Raw genomic sequence first — 11,898 nt, forward strand, 5'->3', positions numbered from 1 at the left:
TAATACAGCGAAAACGTGTTTCTTCATCATGTTACGTGTCCTACCTGGGGGATCCGCTCAATTTAGTCAGTCAGGGACCTGGGGGGACAGAGTCTCCATCTCAACACATGCTCCCACAAGCACTGCATCATGGCAAAGAGAACATGAAGAATTGTGCACTGCGTCTTAAAGCCTCCTACAAACGTAACACTGAATGAAAGAAGCCAGACTGCAAAAAACACATGCTGGATTATTCTGTCTATATACAAAACAGAAATGTTACCAATCCAAGCTCGTACTGCTTGCTGCATGACAGGACGATAAATCAAGAGACAGGGTGCTAGGGCAAGTAATAGTGACTTTATTTGGAAAGTCAGCAAATTGAGAAGTTGGTTGACTAATACCCCAAAGAACCATCTTACCTGAGTTAGAATTCAGGCTTCTTTTACACTAAAGCAGGAGAGGTGTGGTTGGTTGTTACAGACTTCTTGGTGCAGTATAAAAACCAAAACAAAAAAAAACTTAAACAAAACCTTCAAATACATAAAAATAAATTTAAGAAAAATGTAAAAGACCTCCAACCAAAAAATATATAAAACAGTATCAAGAGGAATTAAAGAAAACTTAATAAATGGGATGAGAAGTAATGTACTATGTCCAAGATTTGAAAGAGTCAATATGGTAAAGACCAAATTTATTTATAGATTCAAAGCAATCTCAATTAAAATCCCAATAGGTGTGTGTGTGTGTGTGTGTGTGTGTGTGTGTAAATTTAAAAGTCAATTCTAAAACTTATGGAAATGTAAAAAACAAAGACAGCTAAGAAAACATAGTAGGAGGAAGATATAGTTGGAGAACTAGCACCAACAAAATAGAGATTTATTATAAAGACACAGCAAGTATGACACTGTTGTATTGGTATAAGCAAGGGTAGACAAACTGGTGGAAAAGACTAGAGATTCCAGAGCCAGACCCATGGTCTCTTAGACATTTGATCTATGATTGGAGGCACTGCAGAACATCAAGAAAGGACGATTTTTTTTTTTATTAAGTAGCACTGGTTCAATTATGTAGTAATCCGGGGACAAATGGAACATGATCCCTACTTAAATCATATGCAAGCCTCATTCCTGGTGAATTACAGAATTAAATGTGAAAAGTAAAACAGTAAGGGTTTTTAGAATATAATATAGGAAACTACCTTCATGAATTTGGGACAGGAAATAATCTCTTAAAGGATACAAAAGGCACTGACCACTAAGGGAAAGGTTTATAAGTTGGACTAAATTAAAATTAGGAATATCTGAACATAGAAACACAGCATTAAAAGAATTGAGACAAGAAAGAATTATAAAAATTGCATATTTAACAAAGGAAGACTCAATGAGAAAAGACAAAGTAACAGACAAATGGGCAAAATACATCACTTCACAAAAGAAGATATTCAAATGGCCAGCAAGTGTCCGAAAATGTGCTCATTCTCAATTGTTATTGAAAAATGCAAGTTAAAAGCATAATACTTCCAAAAGCGAGTGTTGGCAAGCATGTGGAAAAATTAAAATTCTCATATGCTTCTGGCAGGGGTGTGAACTGGTACAACCACTTTGGACAAATGATTTGGAAGGATGAATGAAGGTAGAACATTCAGATTCCCTCAGATGCAGGATCGGAGCCTCAGACACGCACAAAGGAGATGTGTGGGCACACGCCCCGAGACCTGCAGGATGTCTGGGCAGTAGCGTGTGAAACAGCACAACGCTGGAAACACCCCTATGTCCATCAACAGTGGGATGGATACATTAACTGAGATGTAGTCCTACAGAAATGAAAGTGAACTGACTTGTGAAAATAAAGGAAACTCATTCTAAAACGGAGTTGGAAGCCCTGAAGGGGGCGCTCTCACCCACGTATCACTCACCGCAGTTTACAGACGGAGGAAGAAAGATTTCCTTCTGACCCAGCCCAATTTCCTCCTTAAACCTAATAAACGCTGACATTCTCTTTGTCTCCTCGGACTTGCCTATGGTTTGCCACGGGTTGCATGTCCCAAATTGCAATTCCTCTGCTCTTCCTGAATACACTCATTTTGTTGGTAAAATAACTGGCTGTTATTTTTTCCTAAGGTCAACACTTACCACTACAAAACATGAATGAACCTCACCAATATAATGTTGAGCTAAAGAAAGCAGTCGCAAAGGGGCCTGTGCTGCGTGATTCCATTTACACAAAGCTCAAGAACAGACAAAACTAATCTATGGTTTCAGAAGACAGATTAGTGGTTTCCCGTGGGCAGGTAGTCAGGAGGGGACGTTCTGTTTGTCCATCTGGGTGGTGGGTACAGGGTGTGGCATTGTGCCAACTTGTCATGCTCTACACTTGGAATTTTTGTGTATTTCGATACAATTTTTTTTATCAGGTGAAAATAAAATTGGAAGCTGAGACTGCCCTGGCCATTTGGAATTCTCTGTGTCACTAAACCAAGCAGAGACTAAGCCGTGGTGACTGATCTTGATTACCAGGTGGAAATCAGGCTGCTGCTCCCCGGGGAGTGAAGGACAGTCCATTTGCTGGCGTCCTTAGTGCCCATAGTGCTGGTCGGAGGGAAACTGTAGCAACCCTGTGAAGACGGACCACTGAGAAAGGCTTGGATAGTGTGAGAATGAAAATCTGGGTCATATTACCGGGTAAAAATCCCACCCTCCTGAGGTGTTGGCAGAGGTGATTTATGAAAGCAGTGTATCCAGGTGGTTTATATTAATTTCCTTTCTTCCCACTGTGCACTGTAAACCCTGGGTACATGCACCATCTTCCTGCAGGGAACACATCTTGTTCTCATATTTTTATTGGTAGCTTTTGATTTACCTAGAGAGGTCAGTCTGACACAACCTCAATCTAGCCTTAACGTTTGTTATAAGGTTAAATTTGTGCTAATAAAAATTATTCTTTAAATGAAAAGTGACTACGGGAATTCCCTTGCGGTCCAGTGGTTAGGACACCGCGTTTTCACTGCCGAGGGCGGGTTCGGATCCCTGGTCGTGGAACTAAGATCCTACAAGCCACGCAGCACGGCCAAAGAAGGCCCTAGAGTTCTGCATCTGTTTTCTAGAAGAGCACTGAGTGCAAGTATGTGAGCAAGCGTCGTCCTTGCCGCTGGCTTGAGTTTAAGGACCTCCTTCGATGTGTGTGCACACACATGTTTACTTATGTTGACTGACTCCCTCATGGTGGTGGTTTAGCCTTTGGTGTACATTCACTGCAAAGAACTGACAAGGAAAGAGCTCAGTTATATAATTAAACAAATTCATATTTAATCACAAAATCCATATTCTTTGGAAAAGTGGAAACACAGATATGTAAAGTCACTGAGAGATGAACAGTTTCCTAGTGTCCACTGGTTAGTAATCACTGTGCTAAAGTTGAAAATAGGGAGTTTCAAGTGCCTTTTTCTGTCTATCCTTCTCTCTTGGTTGTCATATTTTTAAATTCACGTTCCACGTTGAAAAATAACAATAAAATTTACCACCTCTTTGTTTCTTAAGAGAAAGACTGTAAGACGTCTATGCTGGGGATGAAGAAGGATCCCGTGCGATTAAGTCATCGTAGACTGTTCCAGAAGGATGTGGAGCTGGCCCATGAGGAGCAGGCCCTCTTGTCCTGTGAGTCAGTTTTCGCATCAGCTTTTTCCTAAAATGGAACCCATCCTAAAGGAGACACCCTAGGAGGTAAGAGCTCGTGTTCTCTCTTGGGTTCTCCTTTGTAATTCCTCTGAAGCAATGACTTTCTTGAGAGGCTTATTAAAGGGGTTAATGTTTAGGCAAAATAGATCTCTCCTTTCCTGTAAACAGCCCTGTGTACCCACTTTCAAGCTGCTGGGAGAGACGATATTGACTATGTTAAGTCCTGCACAGAGATGGCTCTGCCTTGACCAGCAGTTTCTATTTCCCCTGGGAAGTTCTCTTAACTTTGTCAGAAGGACCCATTTATACTTTGCTGAATTCTTCCAGTGATGTTTCATTCCTCTTATTCACTAGTGCTCTGGACAACTGTCCAGCTGGGGGAGAGACCCCCCTCTTCATCCAGCTTTGCTGAGGATACAGGGTGGTGTTACTTGTTGTCAGTTGGGTCAAATTTTTGATAAGGATCTTTATTCAGGTTTTAACTTAAGCACCAGGTCTTCAGAGAGGGTGCCACGTCCTTCTACCACATTCCTCTATTCCAACCCCGTCACCCCAGTCTTGCCATGCATTGTCTACTTACTGACCTGCCCACATCCTCAGAAGCAGAGACTTTGTTTACCCCCGTTGCCAAGAGGGTGCTGGGCCCCAGGAGGGGCTCACATTTGACCAGATGCCTGCTGTGCACTGATGGGAGGTTTTTGAAAGCACATAGGTTCATGAACCTCATGCTAACACTCTGGAGACATTATTTAATCAAACACCTCAGTACCCTTTTGATTTTCAGTTTTAAGGACACAAGAGTGGATCACATCTTTTAGGCACCAGCACGACTCTGAGAGAATTCTGGGTAGAAATGCATTTCATAATTAAGTGGCTGAAATGTCTTTAACGTTTAGGACCTTATACCCTTCCCCCTACTGCACAGTCAGGCCATATTATCAGCTTCAGGAAAAATATCTGTAAGGTAGACATGACAAAATATAAATCTAAGAACTGAAAGAGTCAATCTAAGTTAAAATCTTACTCAAACAAGGTAAGGCCTTTTAGTTCTACTGTAACAATAAGTTTCACAAGTTCCAAATTTCTGAACCAGAGACATGGCCCAACGAAAGCTGGTGGACAGCCTCTGTCTCTCCGCACAGCCTGCAGGAAGAATGCTCAGAGGTTCAGTTGTGCTGGCTCTCAGGAAGAAAATTAGGTGAGAGCTTTTGTTTTCCAAGTTAAACATTCTGTCTTAAAAAAGCACAGAAGCTTTTAATGAAAGAAACACAGACCACCAAGACTTTCTGGGCTGAGATGCTCACCCTGGCCCATCCCCGTGTCACTGAGGACAGCACCTAAGAGGCCAGGACAAGAAGAGGGAGGAAGCCACTGGTCCTACTCTGGTCATGAACCACCCATGTAGCACCCATAAGAGCTACTACACCTGCAAGTGTTGAAGCAGCCGTGGGTCCTGCTGTGTGGGAACAGCCAGGGGTGGGGGCCAGGGTGCCTGCAGTTATGACCTCTGAGGTTCAAGTCCATTGTAGGAGAAACATAGGAGAAACGCCCATGTTTCTCCAAGGCTGGTTAAGCCTAGAGAACATGCCTGCTGCCTTCCTAATCTGCAGTGTCCACACAGACATATCACCACCCTGACATCCCCTAGGAACGCCCACTCCCCAGACGGTGGGTATCAGATACCACCAAGCTGCAGGCTCCTCACCAATCTGTCCCAGCCACTGTCACTCCCTGACACACCTGATGCCCAGACTGGCTGGGTTCCTGAGGTTCCCTGACATTGTCATGTTTGAGAATAGGACAGAAAGGCAGAAGAGGAAACAGATGACCCTGTGCTGGTGGCTTCCAGGCTTAGGCAGAGGCTGGGAGGGAAATCAGGGAGGTCAAGCTTATTCAGAGCAGGAATGAGCAACCCACAGATCGAGAGAACAAACTAGTGTTAACCAGGGGGGAGAGGGAAGGGGGAGGGGCAAGATAGGAGTAGAAGATTCATAGGTACAAACCACTATGTATGTATAAAATAGAGAAGCTACAAGGATACATTATACAGCACAGGTAATATAGCCAGTATTCTATACTAACATTTAAAAATAATTTATTGGAGTGTACTTGATTTACAATTTGGGTTAATTTCAGGTCTACAACAAAGTGAATCAGTTGTACGTATACATATATCCACCTTTTTTTTTTCCTGATTCTTTTCCCATATAGGTCATTAGAGAGTACTGAGTGGAGTTCCCTGTGCTATACAACAGATTCTTATTACTTATCTATTTTATATATAGTAGTGTGTGTAAATATCAGTCCCAATCTCCCAATTTATCCCTATTGGGCCACGATACTGTGAGCGTTGAGCAGGATATGGGGCGGGACGCCAAGCGCGTACGGGCCTGGAGGGTCCCGCCAGCCCTGGGCTGCGAGGTCGCCCACCATGCCACAAGCCCCGGGTGCCCGAGGCCTCCTGTCACCTGCCTGGGCGGGCAGCAGGGCTGTGCCGGAGAGGGCTGGCCGCCGGCATGGCGGTAAGGCGCAAGCGCCAGCGAAGCTGGGCCTCAAGAGGCACCCCGCGGGCCCCTCCTGCGTCTACGGCCATACCACCCTGAACGCGCCCGATCTCGTCTGATCTCGGAAGCTAAGCAGGGTCGGGCCTGGTTAGTACTTGGATGGGAGACCGCCTGGGAATACCGGGTGCTGTAGGCTTTTTGCCTCCCGCTCCGCCCTCTCCTTTAGTCGCCCGCCGCCTCCGCCCCCGCCGCCGGGCACCGCTGCAGGCCCCACCTACCTCCGACCCCTCCCACCAGAGCGCGCCAGAGGGGGCGCTCTCCGCCTGCCTGGCCGGCCAGGCGGCCAGAAGGCGGCCCTGGAAGGCAGCCGCATCCCAGCCGCTCCCGGGGTGGCTGGCCTGGACCCAGACTCCGCCTCAGGCCCGGGTGCCGGCCGTCCGGCCCGCGAGCCCCTTGACCTGCACCTGGCCGCCCCCACTCGCGCCCAGCCCCGGCGCAGCCACCTATCTGCCGGTGTGTCTCTCCACAGCTCCCTCCGGAAAAAGCCCCCCCCACGCCGCCGTTTCACCACGGCCGGGGGGCGGGAGCGGGGGCGGGGGCCGGGGCCGCTTCTCCGGGCCGGCCGGCCGCAAGGCGCCGGGTCCTGTGCTCGGCGGGTGGCGTGGGGGCAAGGGTGGCCTTGCTGGGGCTAAGGGGCCGTGGTGACTCAATGGTGGCTCCCAGTGGGTTAAGGGCCGACTGCCGTCGGGCAGGAGGGCCGACCCGGGCTGCGGCTGGGCTGCGCCTAGCGCCGCGTGGGCGGGCAGCGGGGAGGCCCAAGGGACCGCGGGCCCCGGGCCCTGAAGCCTCCGGGGCCACGTCCCTGTGAGCGACGTGCGGGACCTGGGGCGGGGCGCCAAGCGCCGAACGGTTTGGTGGGTCCCGCCCGCCCTGGGCTGCGAGGTCGCCAACCCCTCCGCCACCGCCCCCCCCCCCGCCCCGGTGCCCGAGGTCGCCCTTCCCCTGCCTGGGCGGGCGGCGGGGCCCTGCCGGGGCGGGCTGGCCGCCGGGCTGGCAGTAAGGCGCAAGCGCCAGCGAAGCTGGGCCTCAAGAGGCACTCCGCGGGCCCCTCTGGCGTCTACGGCCATACCACCCTGAACGCGCCCGATCTCGTCTGATCTCGGAAGCTAAGCAGGGTCGGGCCTGGTTAGTACTTGGATGGGAGACCGCCTGGGAATACCGGGTGCTGTAGGCTTTTTGCCTCCCGCTCCGCCCTCTCCTTTAGTCGCCCGCGGCCGAGCCGCCCCCGCCGCCGGGCACCGCTGCAGGCCCACCTCCTCCGGCCCCTCCCACCACAGCGCGCCAGAGGGGGCGCTCCCCGCCGGCCTGGCCGGCCAGGCGGCCAGAAGGCGGCCCTGAAGGCAGCCGCACCCCAGCCGCTCCCGTGGTGGCTGGCCGGGACCCAGACTCCGCCGCAGGCCAGGGTGCCGGCCGTGCGGCCCGCGAGGCCCTCGACCTGCACCTGGCAGACCCAACCAGCGCCCATCCGGGCTGCAGCCACCTATCTGCCCGTGTGTCTCTATACAGCTCCCTCCGGAAAAAGCCCACCCTCCTCCATTTCGCTACGGCTGGAGGCAGGAGCGGGGTCGTGGGCCGTGACTGGTTCTCCAGGTCGGCTGACCTCCAGGCATCGGAACTGTGCTTGGCAGGTGGCGTGGGTGAAAGGGTAGTTTGCTGGGGCTAAGGGGCCGTGGCAGCCCAACGGTGGATCCCAGTGGCTTTGGGCCAACTGCCGTCGAGCAGGAAGGCCGGCCCGGACATGGCTGGGCTGTTCCTAGAACTGCGTGGGTGGACAGGTTGTGTAATGCCCAAGGGACAGCAGGTCACTGGCCCTTAAGCCTCTGAGGCCACGTCCTTGTGAGCGTCGAGCGGGATCTGAGGCGGAGCGTCAAGTGCCTACGGGTCTGGAGGTTCCCGCCCGAACAGGGTTGCAAGGTCGCCCAAGACTCTGCCACCTCCGGGTCCCCGAGGCCTCCTGTCGCCTGCCTGGGCAGGCAGCAGGGCGTGCAGCAGAGGGCTGGTGGCCGGACTGGCGGGAATTCGCCAGCACCAGCTAAGCTGAGCCTCAAGAGTCACCCCGTGGCCCCCGCTGCCTTCTCCGGCCATACCACCCTAAAGGCACCCCATCTCGTCTGATCTTGGAAGCTAAGCAGGGTCGGGTCTGTTTACTACCTGGATGGGAGACCACCTGGGACTACTAGGTGCTGTAGTATTTTTTGCCTCCCGATCTGCCTTTTCTTGTCATCGCCGGTGCTCAAGGCTTCCTCTGCTCCCGCCGGGCACTGCTGCAGGCCTCATCTACTCAGGCCTCTCGCAACACAGCGTGCGCCAGAGGGGGCCTCCCCGCCGGTCTGGGTGGACATGCCGCCAGAAGGCGGCCCTAGAAGGAAGCCGAACCCCAGCCTCTCCTGGGGTGGCTGGCCCGGACCCAGGCTCCGCCGCAGGCCCGGGTGAAGACCGTGAGGCCCGCGAGGCCCTCGGCCTGCCCCTGGCCGACCCAACCAGCGCCCATCCGCGCCGCAGCCACCTGTCTGCCTCTGTGTCTCTCCACAGCTCCCTCCGGAAAAAGCCCACCCTCCGCTGTTTCGCCATGGCCGGGGGCGGGAGCGGTGTCGTGGGCCGGGTCCGGTTCTCCGGGCCAGCCGGCCACCATGCGCTGGGAACAGTGCTCGGCGGGTGGCGTGGGGGCAGGGGTGGCCTTGCTGGGTCCAAGGGGCCGTGCCGCATCAATGGTGGCTCCCAGTGGCTTTGGGCTAACTGCTGTCAGGCAGGAGGGCCGGCCCGGCCGCGGCTGGAGTGCACCTAGCACTGCGTGGGTGGACAGGGTGGGGAATGCCCAAGGGACCGTGGACCACGGGCCCTTAAGCCTTCAGAGCCACGTCTTTGTGAGCGTCGAGCGGGATCTGGGCCGGTTCGCCAAGCGCCTATGTGCCTGGATGTTCCCGCCAGAACTGAGCTGCGAGGTCGTCCAAGACTCCACCACCCCGGACCCCGAAGCCTGCTGTCGCCTGCCTGGATGGGCCGCAGGGCCGTGCTGCAGAGGGCTGGTCACCGGACTGGCGGTAATTTGCCAGCACCAGCTAAGCTGAGCCTCAAGAGGCACCCCGTGGCCCCCGCTGCCTTCTCCGGCCATACCACCCTATACGCACCCCATCTTGTCTGATTTCCGAAGCTAAGCAGGGTCAGGTCTGTTTACAACCTGGATGGGAGACCACCTGGGAATACTAGGTGCTGTCGGTATTTTTTGCCCCCTGATTGGCCTTTTCTTGTAGTCGCTGGTACTCGAGGCTTCCTCTGCTCCCGCCGGGCACTGCTGCAGGCCTCATCTACTCAGGCCTCTCCCAACACAGCGTGCGCCAGTGGGGGCCCTCCCCGCCGGTCTGGCTGGACATGCCGCCAGAAGGCGGCCCCGGAAGGCAACCGCACCCCAGCCGCTCCCGGGGTGGCTGGCCCAGACCCAGACTCCGCCGCAGGCCTGGGTGAAGATCGTGAGGCCCGCGAGGCCCTCGACCTGCACCTGGCTGACCCCACCAGCGCCCATCCGCGCCGCAGCCACCTGTCTGCCCGTGTGTCTCTCCACAGCTCCCTCCGGAAAAAGCCCACCCTCCGCCGTTTCACCACGGCCGGGGGCGGGAGTGGGGTCGTGGGCCGGGAATGGTTCTCCGGGCCGGCCGGTCACCGGGTGCAGGGAACTTTGCTCGGCATTTGGCCGAGGGGCAAGGGTGGCCTTGCTGGGTCTAAGGGGTCGTGCCGACTCAACGGTGCCTCCCAGTGGCTTCAGGCCAACTGCCGTCGAGCAGGAGGGCCGGCCCGGCCGCGGCCGGGCTTCCCCTAGAACTCTGTGGGCAGACAGGGCGGCGAAGGCCCAAAGGACCGTGGGCCACGGGCCCTTAAGCCCCCGGGGCCACGTCCTTGTGGGCGTCAAGCGGGATCTGGGGCAGAGGGCCAAGCGCCTATGGGCCTGGAGGGTCCCGCCTGACCTGAGCTGCGAGGTCTCCCACGAGTCCGCCAATCCCGGGTGCCCGAGGCCTCCTGTCGCCTGCCTTGGTGGGCGGCTGGGCCGTGCTGGAGAGGGTTGGCTGCCGGGCTGTCGGCAAGCCCCAGCACCAGGGAAGCTAAGCCTCAAGAGGCACCCCGTGGCCCCTGCAGCCTTCCACCGCCATACCACCCTGAACGCGCCCCATCTCGTCTGATCCTGGAAGCTAAGCAGGCTCGGGCCTGCTTAGTACTTGGATGGGAGACCACATGGGAATACCGGGTGCTGTAGGCTTTTTTGCCTCCCACTATAAATTCTCCTTTAGTCGCCCACGGCTGAGGCAGCCTCCGCCTCTGCCGGGCACCGCTGCAGGCCTCCCCTCCTCAGGGCCCTCCCAACACAGTGTGCTCTGGAGGGTGCGCTCCCCGCAGGTCTGGCTGGACATGCGGCCAGAAGGTGGCCCTGGAAGATAGCCATAACCCAGCCGCTCCCGGGGTGGCTGGCCCGCAGCCAGACTGCGCGGCACGCCCAGGTGAAGGCCGTGAGGCACGCGAAGCCCTCGACCTACAACTGGCCACCCCCACCAGCGCCCATCCACGCCGCAGCCACCTATCTGCCCGTGTGTCTCTATACAGCTCCCTCCGGAAAAAGCCCACCCTCCCGTTTCGCCACGGCTGGAGGCGGGAGCGGGGTCGTGGGCCGTGACCGGTTCTCCAGGTCGGCTGACCTCCAGTCGCCGGAACTGTGCTTGGCGGGTGGCGTGGGTGCAAGGGTGGCTTTGCTGGGGCTAAGGGGCCGTGCCTGCCCAATGGTGTTTACCAGTGGCTCTTGGCCAACTGCCATCCGGCAGGAGGGCCGGCCCGGCCATGGCTGGGCTGCGCCTAGAACTGCGTGGGTGGACAGGATGGGGAATGCCCAAGGGACAGCTGGCCACTGGCCCTTAAGCCTCTGAGGCCATATCCTTGTGAGCGTCGAGCGGGATCTGGGGCGGCGTGTCAAGCGCCTACGGGTCTGGAGGTTCCCGCCCGAACTGAGCTGGAAGGTAGCCCAAGACTCCGCCACCTCTGGGTCCCCGAGGCCTCTTGTCGCCTGCCTGGGCAGGCGGCAGGGCCGTGCTGCAGAGGGCTGGCCACCGATCTGGCGGTAAGTCACCAGCCCCAGCGAAGCTGAGCCTCAAGAGTCACCCCGTGGCCCCCGCTGCCTTCTATGGCCATACGACCCTGAGCGCATCCCATCTCATCTGATCTCAGAAGCTAAGCAGGATCGGGCCTGGTTAGTACTTGGATGGGAGACTACATGGGAATACCGGGTGCTGTAGGCTTTTTCCCTCCCGCATCACCTTCTACTTTAGTCGCCCGCGGCCGAGGCCGCGTCCTCCCCTGACGGGCACCGCCACAGGCTTCACCTCCTCAGGCCCCTCCCAAAACAGCGTGCGCCGGAAGGGGCGCCCACAGCCGGACTGGCTGCACAAGAGGCCAGAAGGCGGCCCTGTTGGGCAGCCGCAGCCCAGGGCTCCCGGGGTCGCTGGCCCGGACCTAGACTCCGCCGCAGGCCCGGTGAAGATCGTGAGGCTCACGAGGCCCTCGACCTGCACCTGGCAGACCCAACCAGCGCCCATCCGGGCTGCAGCCACCTATCTGCCCGTGTGTCTCTATACAGCTCCCTCCGGAAAAAGCCCACCCTCCTCCATTTCGCTACGGCTGGAGGCAGGAGCGGGGTCGTG

General features: G+C 55.7%; 2 non-coding genes and 3 pseudogenes across 2 annotated transcripts; all 5 read left to right on the forward strand.

Annotated features, from left to right (window-relative positions):
* The first annotated feature begins 6,237 nt into the window (after positions 1-6,237).
* LOC118883134 lies at positions 6,238-6,356 on the forward strand. Its single transcript, XR_005016927.1, has one exon. It is a non-coding gene; the product is annotated as a 5S ribosomal RNA (ribosomal RNA).
* Positions 6,357-7,275: 919 nt separating this feature from the next.
* Positions 7,276-7,394, forward strand: LOC118883147. Its single transcript, XR_005016938.1, has one exon. It is a non-coding gene; the product is annotated as a 5S ribosomal RNA (ribosomal RNA).
* An 899-nt stretch (positions 7,395-8,293) lies between these two features.
* Positions 8,294-8,412, forward strand: LOC118883182 (annotated as a pseudogene).
* A 1,938-nt stretch (positions 8,413-10,350) lies between these two features.
* Positions 10,351-10,469, forward strand: LOC118883171 (annotated as a pseudogene).
* A 908-nt stretch (positions 10,470-11,377) lies between these two features.
* Positions 11,378-11,496, forward strand: LOC118883159 (annotated as a pseudogene).
* Positions 11,497-11,898: the final 402 nt, after the last annotated feature.

The sequence above is a fragment of the Balaenoptera musculus genome, chromosome 16, assembly GCF_009873245.2.
Source record: "Balaenoptera musculus isolate JJ_BM4_2016_0621 chromosome 16, mBalMus1.pri.v3, whole genome shotgun sequence".
NCBI lineage: Eukaryota > Metazoa > Chordata > Mammalia > Artiodactyla > Balaenopteridae > Balaenoptera > Balaenoptera musculus.